This window comes from Ailuropoda melanoleuca, chromosome 10, assembly GCF_002007445.2.
Source record: "Ailuropoda melanoleuca isolate Jingjing chromosome 10, ASM200744v2, whole genome shotgun sequence".
NCBI classification, from domain to species: domain Eukaryota; kingdom Metazoa; phylum Chordata; class Mammalia; order Carnivora; family Ursidae; genus Ailuropoda; species Ailuropoda melanoleuca.
Genome location: NC_048227.1, coordinates 49,318,422 through 49,330,100, shown reverse-complemented (window position 1 = coordinate 49,330,100; position 11,679 = coordinate 49,318,422). Strand labels below are relative to the sequence as shown.

Below are 11,679 nucleotides of genomic sequence, written 5' to 3'. Positions count from 1 at the left end.
AAATATATTACACTTTTAGATAAATAAAATATCTTTTTGTTTTCCTAGGCAGTAATTTGTGAGTGGAAAAATTCATTGCTAAATACTCAGAAAGCACATGAAAATTCTGTTTAAAATTGTCCATTTCTTTGCTTCCAGGGACAGTGGATGGGATTAGAGACAGTGCAAAATAGCTTCCAGAGTGCTAGTTCTTAGTTTAATATTAGTCTACTTTTTCATTTGGGGGTGGGTATGTGGACTTTTTTTTTTTTTGCTTCATAAATTAAATATATGTCACATATAACATTTTTAACGCATTTAATACTACGTAACTTTTGTTTTATAGTCCACTTCCCTTCTTCCCAGCGAGCCAAATCTCAGCTATTCAATGCAGGTAATTTTCTACTTATCCAAGTTTTCTCTCTCTCAGCAATGTATTCTAACACATAGACATCTCTAGCTCAGGTACAAGTAAACTAAAGCCTGCAGACCAAATCTTGTCCGTCATCTGTCTTTTGCAAATAAAATTTTATTGGAACATGGCCACACCCATTTGTGTCAATATTACCTATGACTGCTTTCACCCTCTAACAGCAGAGCTGAGTAGTAGCAACAGATCCCATGGCCAACAGAGCTGAAATATTTACTATTTGGCCTTTTACCAAAAAAGTGTGTTGATTTCTTCTCCAGATGATAAGAAGAAAATAATTTTGACATTTCCAAAATACAGATAAGGAAAATAAAAAGAGAGAGAAGGAAATCAGTAACATATTTTTAATACTCTCATATTCATATTTTCTGTTTCACCATGACATTAGAATAGTAAACTATAGTTACATTATTCATTGCTATTTGCTGTTGTTTGAATGAGTATAAATGTATAATCTAAGGTTGATGCTAGAAACAGATATGGATTTCAATAAAAGCTGTTGAAGCAATAAAAGAATGCAAGTTTTATTTTAGGATTAGATAGGATAAATCTTGAAACAATATTAATGATTTATTCTTGTCATTATTTACATATCAATATTTTTTCATTGTTACCCATGCATGTTAAACCATAAGAATAAAAGACAATACCAAGATATTCTCTGCATCCAGTTTTTAAACTTTTCATTAAACTTTTCATTCAAAAATTTCAAACATAAAAGTTGACAGAAGAGGTAAATAAGTCCCTATATTTAGCCTTTTTTTTTTTTTAGCACATACAGGAATAAGAAAGGAGTAATATTAGTACAGCTTAAAAGCCCTCTCAAGGGTGACAAGTAGGAAAACTCAGGTGTGGCCTGACTAAATGTCCTCTGCCTCATACCCCCTCCAAACCCTCAGGCCCACAAGATGACAATCTAGGTCAATGCACTGTTACCAACACTGCTTCTTCTAAAGAGCCCTAATTAGGAGCAGTACTTGGCACTGGACCACAAAGAGGACTTCTCAACTCAGTTTCTGTGGTATACAGGGTTCTCTTTCCCGGACTCATTCCTTCCCCTCTTCTCAAATTCATGGGGGATGGAGACTAGGGCCTTAACGCCTCCCCAGAGCACCTTCTGGAATAGGAATTCACAGGTCAAAATAGCCACATAACTAAGAAGTACAACTACCTCAAAAATAAAACAGGACAATAAAGAGGATGGTATATAGCATTTGACGCAGAAGTATTGAAAGAGATAGACCAATAATGTGAAAGAAGCATCAACAACCTACCTAAGAAAATGAGGGAACGTATGAGCAATTTGAAGCAAAACCAAGACATGATAGAGAAAAAAAAAAAAAAAAGAAAGAATGAAGTGGAAAAATATGAACAAGATAATAGGTCTGAAAAAGGTAATAAAGAACATCTATCAGACATAGAACAAATGAGTCCACTGTAAAACCAAATTGAACAACTCTCTCAGAGGCAGTAAGAAGGGATAAAGACATAGAAATACAAAGGAAAAAATAAGAGAATAAAAGCAGAATTATCAGGGGTATATTTGAAAAACGAATAAAAATAAGTTTTCCACAATAGAGCTGGATGAATAACCTCAAATACAATGGGGTCATATTGCTACACAGGAGAAGCAGGGAAGCAAATCCACACCTGGACACATTATATTAATATTAAGAACATCAAAGAAGAGCAGAAAAATTTTTAAAAGCTTCCAGAGAGAAATAACAGATTACCTACACAGGAATAAGAATCAGAATATCACCCAAGTCTATTAAAGCAATGCTGGATACAAAAGAACAGGAAATCATATTTTTAAAGTATTAATGGAAAAGAAACTTTGAACTTAGAATTTTATATACAGTCAAAGGTCAATGAAGCTTTTCTCTGGTAAAACAAAACAAAAAACAAAAAGAACAAGACTTCACAGTTGTAGCATTGACTGTACAGACTAATATCAAAAACACTAATGTGGCTAAAAACTCAAAAGAAGGGAAAAAGTCCCAGGAGGATACCTCCAGATGGAAATATGGAAAGTAAGGATAATCAAATGCCTTGTAACATATGTTATTATCTTCACAGTATATTATAGTAGCAATGTTTTATCGTACAATATCTTATTGTACAATAATTGTACTATGGATTCCACAACAACCCAGGACTTAAAAGTGAGGAATTATCAAGATCTTTGTGGTGAAGGGAGACTGATGGGACAGGACAGCCTGCCCAGGTAAACATCTTGTCTGCGAGACTAAACAGACATTGGTATGTTTAAGAAATTATAGGAGTAAGTATACCTGAATATAGGTCCAAGTCATGGGCAACCACCATAGGAACAAAAATAGATATATAACTTTAAAAATAGCTCCTTAAAAAGCCAATGCACACAACGCAATGTTTACAAATGAAAACACATTTGAATGTTTGCCCATGGAAGGGAATGGGAAATGGGGATAAGAAGAGTGAATGAATGAAGCAGGGAAGAGTCAGTGAGGAGCCATAGGTACTTGTCATTGTACGCATTCTCTGCACCTGAAATCCAATATACACGAATGAATGAAAGAAATAGAAAGAATCACCATGTTTTTCTTTTCTTGAAAAATTAAACCAGGTGTTCCTTAACACGCAGCTTTCCAAGTGTACTGTGCTGGGTTTTATTTACACCATGTGAATATTTAGAACAATAAACCTTCGGAATATAAATTAAAGTTTGTGATCCCATGAAACTTTGATGAGTGACTCCTAGGGAAAACAAAAACAAAAACAAAACAAAACTAACATGTTCTCTGAAGAAAATGAGCCGAATAGTTCTCAATCGTTTTGATGATGAATAATGCTTAAAAATAGCCAGTTTAGATATGCAAGTGAGTTTTACTGCTTGAACTAAAAAGGACACTGACATTTCATTTTCATGAAACACATTCTATGGGGTTTTTCAAGAACCTGAGAGGTTTTGCTTTACTATTAAAAATACATGGAAACCAAACTGCAAGTGTGTGTGGTGCCAACGTAGGTGGATGCTTCTGGGATACGGTCTTTTTTTTTTTACTGGGAGTTGAAGGATCCTGAATTCTGAACACCAAGAATCTTGGTAATGCTGAGAAAGCCCTTTTAATTTTGCCCCAGTTTTATTACCTGCTAAATAACGTTTGACACCGGTATTTGACATGAAACAAACTTACCTGCCAGGATGAGGTTGTTTCCTTGAGGAAGGCTGTGCATGGTCTGTGCATCAGTGTAATATACAAGGTAAAATCTGATCTGGGGGTACAAACATTTCTTCTTTACTGAGCAATGCTTGTTTTGAAAGGGCTGGGTGTGAAATCAGCAAAATGAGTCATTTAGATTGCTGTCTTCGGGCAGAAGGCTGCTAGAGAGCCGTCAAGGAGGAGCTGGTGGAGAATGAAAGGAGCTCCTTCTCCAGTTAGAAGGGTAGAGTAATACAGAAAGTTCGAGCTGTGCAGATAGAAGAGCATAGCCTGGAATCCTGACTCTGTTTCTGTGTGGCCATTCTGAATCTCTGTTTTTTTCATGTCTCAAATTAGGATAATAGAACCTACATGGGAACATTACTGTCAAAATAAAAAAGTTTTAAAAGATAAAATCTAGAAAGCAATGAACATGTAGTAAGCATCAAAAATATTAATGAACTTTCCCAACCCCTCATTATAAATTATTTCCCAAGACAAAAGGTACAAAAACCTCAAGTCTAGATTTTCTTTTTCATCTTCTCATAGAAATTATTAGGGTCCAGGAATAACTCCTTGTATTAATGTGAAAAGGTACTATTTCTGCTTCCTCCTTACTCTGAAACACTGCTTAAGGAATAGATCCAGGTGGAGGACGGTTGTGATGAATTCTTTTTTATTATTATTATGTTCACTTAGTACATCATTAGTTTTTGATGTCGTGTTCCATGATTCATTAGTTGCGAATAACACCCAGCGCTCTTCAGATCACGTGCCCTCCTTAATGTCCGTCACGCGGTTACCCCATCCCCCACCCACCTCCCTTCTGTAACCCTCAGTTTGTTTTCCGGAGTCCAGAGGCTCTCATGGTCTGTCTCCCTCTCTGATTTCTTCCCATTCAGGTTTCCCTTCCTTCCCCTGTGGTCCTCCGTGTTATTCCTTCTGTTCCACATATGAGCTCTTGCCCGGGTATATTATATTTGGCTGTGAGGCAAGCATGTTCTGTTCATTGCTTGGACTTCCCAGAGAACTTACATCCTACTTTTCTTTTCCAGGGATAGAAACCCATCCCCCCGCCCCGTGCGGCTCCTGCCTCCACCAGCACCCGCCATGAACCCCCTCAACCTGAAGAAACCCTGTTTTTCTGGTCTGCAGAAGGGGATATTCTAGGATTCTGTTCCTGTACCTATCTGATGGTTGAGCATGAAAATGACCTAGTCTCCTTCAGGACTTGAGATTTGCTCCAAATCTGTAGGTGACCTTCCAGACTCACTTCAGGCAACAAGATATCCCCTAGAAAAGAAAGATTGGAAGTTCAGCCTATCCGAGTAGCTATTGTAAACACAGCCAGTGATAAACAGGGGATAGTTATATTTTACTGACCCGTGAGTCACAGTTTGTTTGCAAAGGCATATTGTGATTGTGTTTAATGACTTCATGTTTGTAGTGCAAATATATTTAATTTACCAACTTGGCTAAATTTTTTAGAAGATAAGGAGACATAAGGAATGGGTGTTATAGGCTTCCAGTTATGGAAAAAAAAAAGACGCATTTGGAAAAAAATTAAGTTGTATATTTAATCCATACCCCAACAAATTTTGATATAGATGAAAGAGTTACATATAAAGTATAAAAGTACAGGATTATTAAAACAAACTATATTAGCATAAGTTTACATTCTTGGGGGAAGGGAAGGCCTTCTGAAGCAAATCACAGAACTAGGATGACATGAATATGCTGATAAACTCAGCTATTCCAGAGACCAATGGCACATAAACATATAATTAAAAGACAAGCAATAGAAAATATATTTTCATATATGTAACAAAGATCTTGGCAGAGTTCGAACCTAGCTTATATGCAATGCTAAAAAATCTTCGTCTATACAAAAAGAATCATGGACTAGGTTTATATGGAAAGGTAGGTGAATTATAGCAATTTCTTTCTATTTACTTAAGCATTTCCATTTTACTCTGTCTGGATATATGTGGAAGGTTTGGCAGAAGTTTACCAGTTCTGACAGCTCTAACTCCCAGTGGCCGTATCAGCAAGATGGCTGATATCTCTGTATTTCTTGTGGCTTCTGTTGCCTGAATTCCAACATGGAGTCCTAAGTATTTAATACATGTATATATGTTTATACATTTCTTCAAAGGACAATTTTAAAACATTAACTTGAAATACTTACATATAAAAGCTGATAAAGGCAGTTTGACTATTTTAGTATTTTTATATGGATAAAAGTTAAACCTTTTTTTGGTAGGAAACAGAAAAAAAAAGATAATCCTTTTTTAGAATTCAATCAAATAGGAAGGAAAGAAGTTCTCATTGTTTAAGAATAAAATGTTCACAAGGAGGGGGAAATGCCTGCTTCTACTAGACATTCAACCTGTACAAATATACATTTAAATAGCCACTTTCCCTGGTATGTAGTCCTTGAAATATCCATCTAAACAGCTTTTGGCTATGACTACCTGGTTTTAAAAATAGTTCTGTTTTCAGTGTCAAACATTTTGTGTCCATTTGCTACACTTAAAAAAAAAAAAAAGGTTGGGCAATGTTGTGTCTTTTGAGATACAGTAACATGACAGAAAGTGACAAATGGGGGAATGTGTCACAATGAAGCATGATATATTATAGCAGAGTGATATGCTGATACTCAAAGAATCCATAATATGCATCTTTCTTTTTATTTGCTGCTACAGCAGAAGAGATTATTCTTATAGATTAAGGGACTACTGTCACATCTTAGGTAGCAAAGTAAATATATTTCACTACATTAATATTTCTCTATAAGACTGTCATATGCTTTTTCTGTACCTCCTTTCTATTAATTTCAGATTAGCAGCAGAGCATTTATAAATAGAATTCTATTCCTTATGCCTGACTTATCCGGTGGTAACACAATATTCTGAGTCTGAATTCCAAATCATTAATAAGGAAAAAAGATTAATGCCAACAATGGACACAACTGTGACTGAAGAAAAAGAATAGGTTTAAATACAATGGAATTTGATGATCTCCACAAGATCCTTTACAGAAAAATACAACAGTGCATAAAAATCCCTAATTTTAAACATAAAATTATCCAGATCATTAAATGCATTTTAAAACAAAAATTCTATTGTCCTTTTACATGGCCTTTAAAGGCTTTATGTATCTCATATATTGTTATTTGTTCCAAACATCTCATATATTGTTATTTGTTCCAAACATTTGCAATTCAGTAAAGATGGTTTACCATCTGCCTTTAGTCTACAACTAAGAACCCTTGGCTGGTTTTTTTTTTTTTTTTTTTTCTTCCTCAAGAGGTATGCATGTTGCCCTGTTTTTCAGAAGATTGCTGAAGTATGTTTTGAAGCCAAAGCAAACTACAGTCTTTGTTAAAAGGCATTAGTGATCATAATATATATTAATGCCAAAATGTATAATGAATACAAATGCAATATTAATGTAAGGTTTAAAAAGGTAGCAATTTTATGCTAACAGTAAGGTTCTGTTAAGATGTTTTTTTTTCCTGCTGTAATCTCTCTATTCTTTTTTTTAAAATTTATTCCATTCTTTCCTCTTATTTATCATCAGAAAGGGATACCCACCAGCTAATTCGCACAGTACCATCTCATAAATACTAGAGTGTGGCTTAAAAATCAAAAGCCTGTTCTATACATAAAAAAGTTTGTATAAGTGAATTTAAATAATCATTCCAAAGGAATTCATTACTATTATTGTATACAACTTTGCCAAGACATTGTGACTCATGTATCATGAAGCTGATTCTTTTGTCCTTACCTACTTATAATAACCTCCCTATATACAAAGACAGTTTATAAAAATAAAATAGCATGTGAATTTTATTTTACAAATCAGAAAATACAAAAAACCCATTTGGGAAGCAATCACATGAGTTATTATATTTCTCCTCACATATAAAAATCAGTACAAAAAGAAGCGTTGACTCTTTTCTATGCAACAGGTAACACGGACTCATACTCCTAATTAAACATTTTGAGTACTTCTCTGCAGTGTGGGAGCATCAGCTTAAAATAAAAGTCCTTCGTTATTATGAGCATCGTTTTAGGTGGAAAACTCAACTTTTCCCACGTAATCAATTAAATTTTTAAAAATTTCACATGAAAGATTTTACATTCATAGGAGAATATTTAGTCATAGAAAAGACCTTTTTTTGAAGTGAAAATGTCATTTTGCTCTAGCAGAAGAGTGTAAAAATCTTAACTATACAGAATGGCACTTTTTGTGGAGAAGAAAGGCACTTGATTTTACATATGTTCCCTTAGATATGATGTGGCTTTTTTTCTAGCAAAGGTCTATTGACCAGGTTTCCCTTAGATATAAAAAAAAAGAACGACTTCAGTATTATTAAAAACTTGGGGATAGATATACTTAATGAATGAAGTTCACAAATTATAGTATCACATTTTAAAAACAAAGGATCAAAATACTCTTAATGCAATTATTATCTTCCAGGATACAATTCTTATTTTTTTTAATTTTAAGATTTTATTTATTTATTTGACTGAGAGAGAGAGTACAAGCAAGGGGAGTGGCAGGCAGAGGGAGTAGCAGGCTCCCTGCTCAGCAGGAACTCTATCCCTGGGCTCTGGGATCACGATTAGAGCTGAAGGCAGCTGCTTAACCAACTGAGCTACCTAGGCACCCCCAGGATACAATTCTTATGTAAAAATGTATAATTCATTTTAGAAAAAGTCTTTATTCCCAGTTACATAAACAGGTTAAAAAGTCCAGCTTCTAACTCGTAACAATAAATATTTTATTTAAAAAATATAGCAAAGTTTTTGTTGTTGTTTGTCATTTGGAAAAACTTTGTGATTGTCATTTTAAATATTTCCATTTCCATAGACATACTATGTCTAAATCACTTGACATTAGCAACAATTTCAGTCCATTACAATCATATCTGCTCTCTAGAAAAATGTACCTTATCACATGAAATAACTAATTTTACTGTAATGCCCATGAATAAAGAAAAATAAAATCAAATAAAGGTAGTTTTTCTCTAGGTATTTAAATTTTGAATTTAAATTTGCTTTACCCAAACTCTGCATTAATTTCAAGCTAAGACTTACTATTAAAATAAGGGAGTCATATAAGCAGTTATGTGATGGATTAAAGTAACATATTGAATTGCATTGTATTGTTGCATATCTTTAAGGACGTGGCTTATTGTGAGCTGAAGAGATTTCTTATTTTTAAAATCATAAACCTTTCCATAATCTCCTATTTCTGATCTTGATTTATATCTGAATTCTTTATATAATTCAGTGTGTATAAAAGACCGTATGATCCCAAATTCGGTCGCCTTGCTGGGGAAAATACAGTATTACTATAAACAGAAACAGACAAACATTCCAGATCCCCAACAGAATAATATTTTGGCAAATTCAAATAAATCAAAATCATAATAATTTAATATTCATTAAAATGTTTAGAACGAATTAGAGAAATTACATGGAATTTTGTCTCTTTTATTTCCAACCTTCAGTTCAGTTGTAATAGTGGATAAAAAGTATTTTACAATTCAAATTTATTATTTTTTCAAGTTTCAGACACTGCAGTAGTGGCCTAGGCCTCTCTCTATTATTTTTAGTCACAGTTTGAAGCCCCTTCCCTTTCCACAAAGATAGCTCTCATCAGTACCATGCTTCATCGCAGGACTTATAGTCAGTGGTGTGCTGGTGAATGTTTAACAACCAACTCTCCAGAAGAAGGAACACAAAAAACCCCAAAACAAAAAACAGCACTAACTTAAAAGAAATTCATACTGTTTTAGATGTGTAATGTTAGAGCTACAAATTTCTGAAAACATAAAAATCAGCAGTTGGATAGTAATCCTACTGGCATTAATTTGTCAGATTTCAAGTAGCCAGCATTTTTATGTCTCCTGCACCAAAAAGACAAATGAATCTTTGTTGTTGTAATTTTTTAAGCATATAGAATCATCTCTTTTAGATGGGCTCTTTGGCCATGCCATCATCCTTAGCTGAGACATTGCTTATTATCTTTGCTAAATGATTTGTAACCTTGAGGATATTCTGGGCATCACTTTCTACTTACATTGGCCCACTTCCTCAGAAAGAAAGAGGCTGATGGATAGACAATGGATACAGACCTCTCTTGAGACTTTCACACTGATATGTGCAAAAGTAGCCCTGAAGGTAGGAGAAGGATTCCTAATTGGTCTGGGGTGGATGTTTTGAATGGGATGTAAATGTATAAATCAGCCTCTATTTTTCAGGGTTACCCTCACAGCTCCTTCTACATGAAGAAATAAGGCAGTGGATTCAGGTCACGTTTCTTCATTTTTCCAATTTAAAAGCTATCTTAGTAGAATATGACCCTAATCTTTCTCGTCTATTGCTTAAACTGGCCCTGAAGTAGTTAGTAGACAGGAAGACAATAGGTTTGGTCAGTGAAACATAAGATGAATATATAATGGCATAAGAATTCCTAATTAATCAGTAGTTTCCTAACAACAATGGGACACTGTAGTTCTACCAGCCACTATCCTGCACGGTTTCACATGGAACAAAGTTCTTCCAGTCTCTGGGAGACAGTGCTCTTTCTGGCTCAGTGTGTTGCCTGCTAATCTCCCAAAGATCAAATTTCAGAGAGATAAAATATATGAAAGGGGGCCCTAGTAAGGGAGCAAAAATTAATAGAACGAATTAGCAGTTGGGGGGTTCAGTTTAATCACTGTTAAGTATTATTCTAAACCCATTTTGGGTACAGAAATCAGATGTTTTCTAAAAAAATTTATATTTTATGCAACAATTTGAAAACTGCAAATTTCTTGTTTGAAACTTAACATGGCTCAGTCTCATTGACATGATCGGCATGAATAAAATATTATAATAACCTGTGGTTAGGATAGGAATCATCGATGATTATTAAGAGCACTTTCACTTTTAACATTTTATCGGTATCTTAATTATCCCCAATTCTGTTCTTCCACTATAGGAATCCTATTTTAGCTAAAATCCAAGATTTTGACTCTCATCTGTATTTACCATCAATGCAACTGGAATGAGTAATTTTTCTTCCACCCATCATCCCCCATGAGAATGTGAAGTTTTCTCATATCATCGGGATCTAAGATGAATGAAACTTGACACATTTATTTAAAGGAACTGCTTAACTATATCATTATTGCATGAAACAATCTAAGGTTGCTTTTGACATTTCACAGTATGTGAAATTCACTGTGAATTAAAGTGAAATGAGTAACTAATAAGAGAAAACATAGTTATTTGACCTATTTTTCCTCTTCATATTTGCAGTACAGTGGAGGTAAGAATCAGGAAGCCAGAAGTCATCAATGTCTCTTGTTAACCCTTTAATAGCAATCCCTGTCTCACTGAACGCCGACGTAATTGGTTATGCACATCAGGTAGAAGAACCGTAGAGCATTTCTTAATTGGTACCCCTTGATTAAATCATTTATTCAAATGGAAGATGTTAACCTGAAATAGAGACGTAGTTTTTCACAGAATGAGTTTAGTCTATTCTAAATACAAGCTCCTGAATGACAAAAGCAAAATAAATTAAAAGTTTATTTATTTTTGAAATTGTATTCTGTCCTGGAAATAGAAAAAAAAAAAAAAAAAAACTAATGTTGTCACTGATAAAGACTTAGGAGGCAGCTAATTTTAGGTTGTTTTTGTAGCAAATATGAGGGTTTGAACCAATCTCTCCAGACTTTTCACCTTAGAGTAAAGCTATATTTCAAGAAAATAACCAAAAATACTAAGATAGTGGGTTTCTAAAGCACTACTTCTTTATATTTTTGCTTCATGTTTTTTGATGTATTTGAAGAACTGAATTTCAGTAGAACTTGCCATATTAAAATTTCAAGTTCAAACTTAAATTCTTACTGATTTAAATACTACACTAATTTTGGGCAAATAGTATTGCTTTTTCATGATTATCACATATGAAATGCTATTGACAATGCCATTTTAGAAACTTTGTAACAAAGATCTAATTGAATAGAGAGTCTCAGTTTATGTACTTTTTATTTAATCCCAAATAGAAAGATATATTCAATCT

The 11,679-nt window shown here is 34.1% G+C and overlaps 1 protein-coding gene across 1 annotated transcript in view; it reads right to left on the bottom strand.

Moving 5' to 3' along the window:
- Nucleotides 1-4,475: 4,475 nt before the first annotated feature.
- Nucleotides 4,476-11,679, bottom strand: part of LOC117804235 — an 852,227-nt gene continuing 845,023 nt past the window's right edge. Inside the window, exons 10-11 of the mRNA XM_034670865.1 lie at nucleotides 4,781-4,887; nucleotides 4,476-4,578 (exon numbers count right to left, since the gene is read on the bottom strand). The gene's annotated coding sequence lies outside the window, so the exon portion shown is untranslated. The remainder of the gene's footprint in view (nucleotides 4,579-4,780; nucleotides 4,888-11,679) is intronic.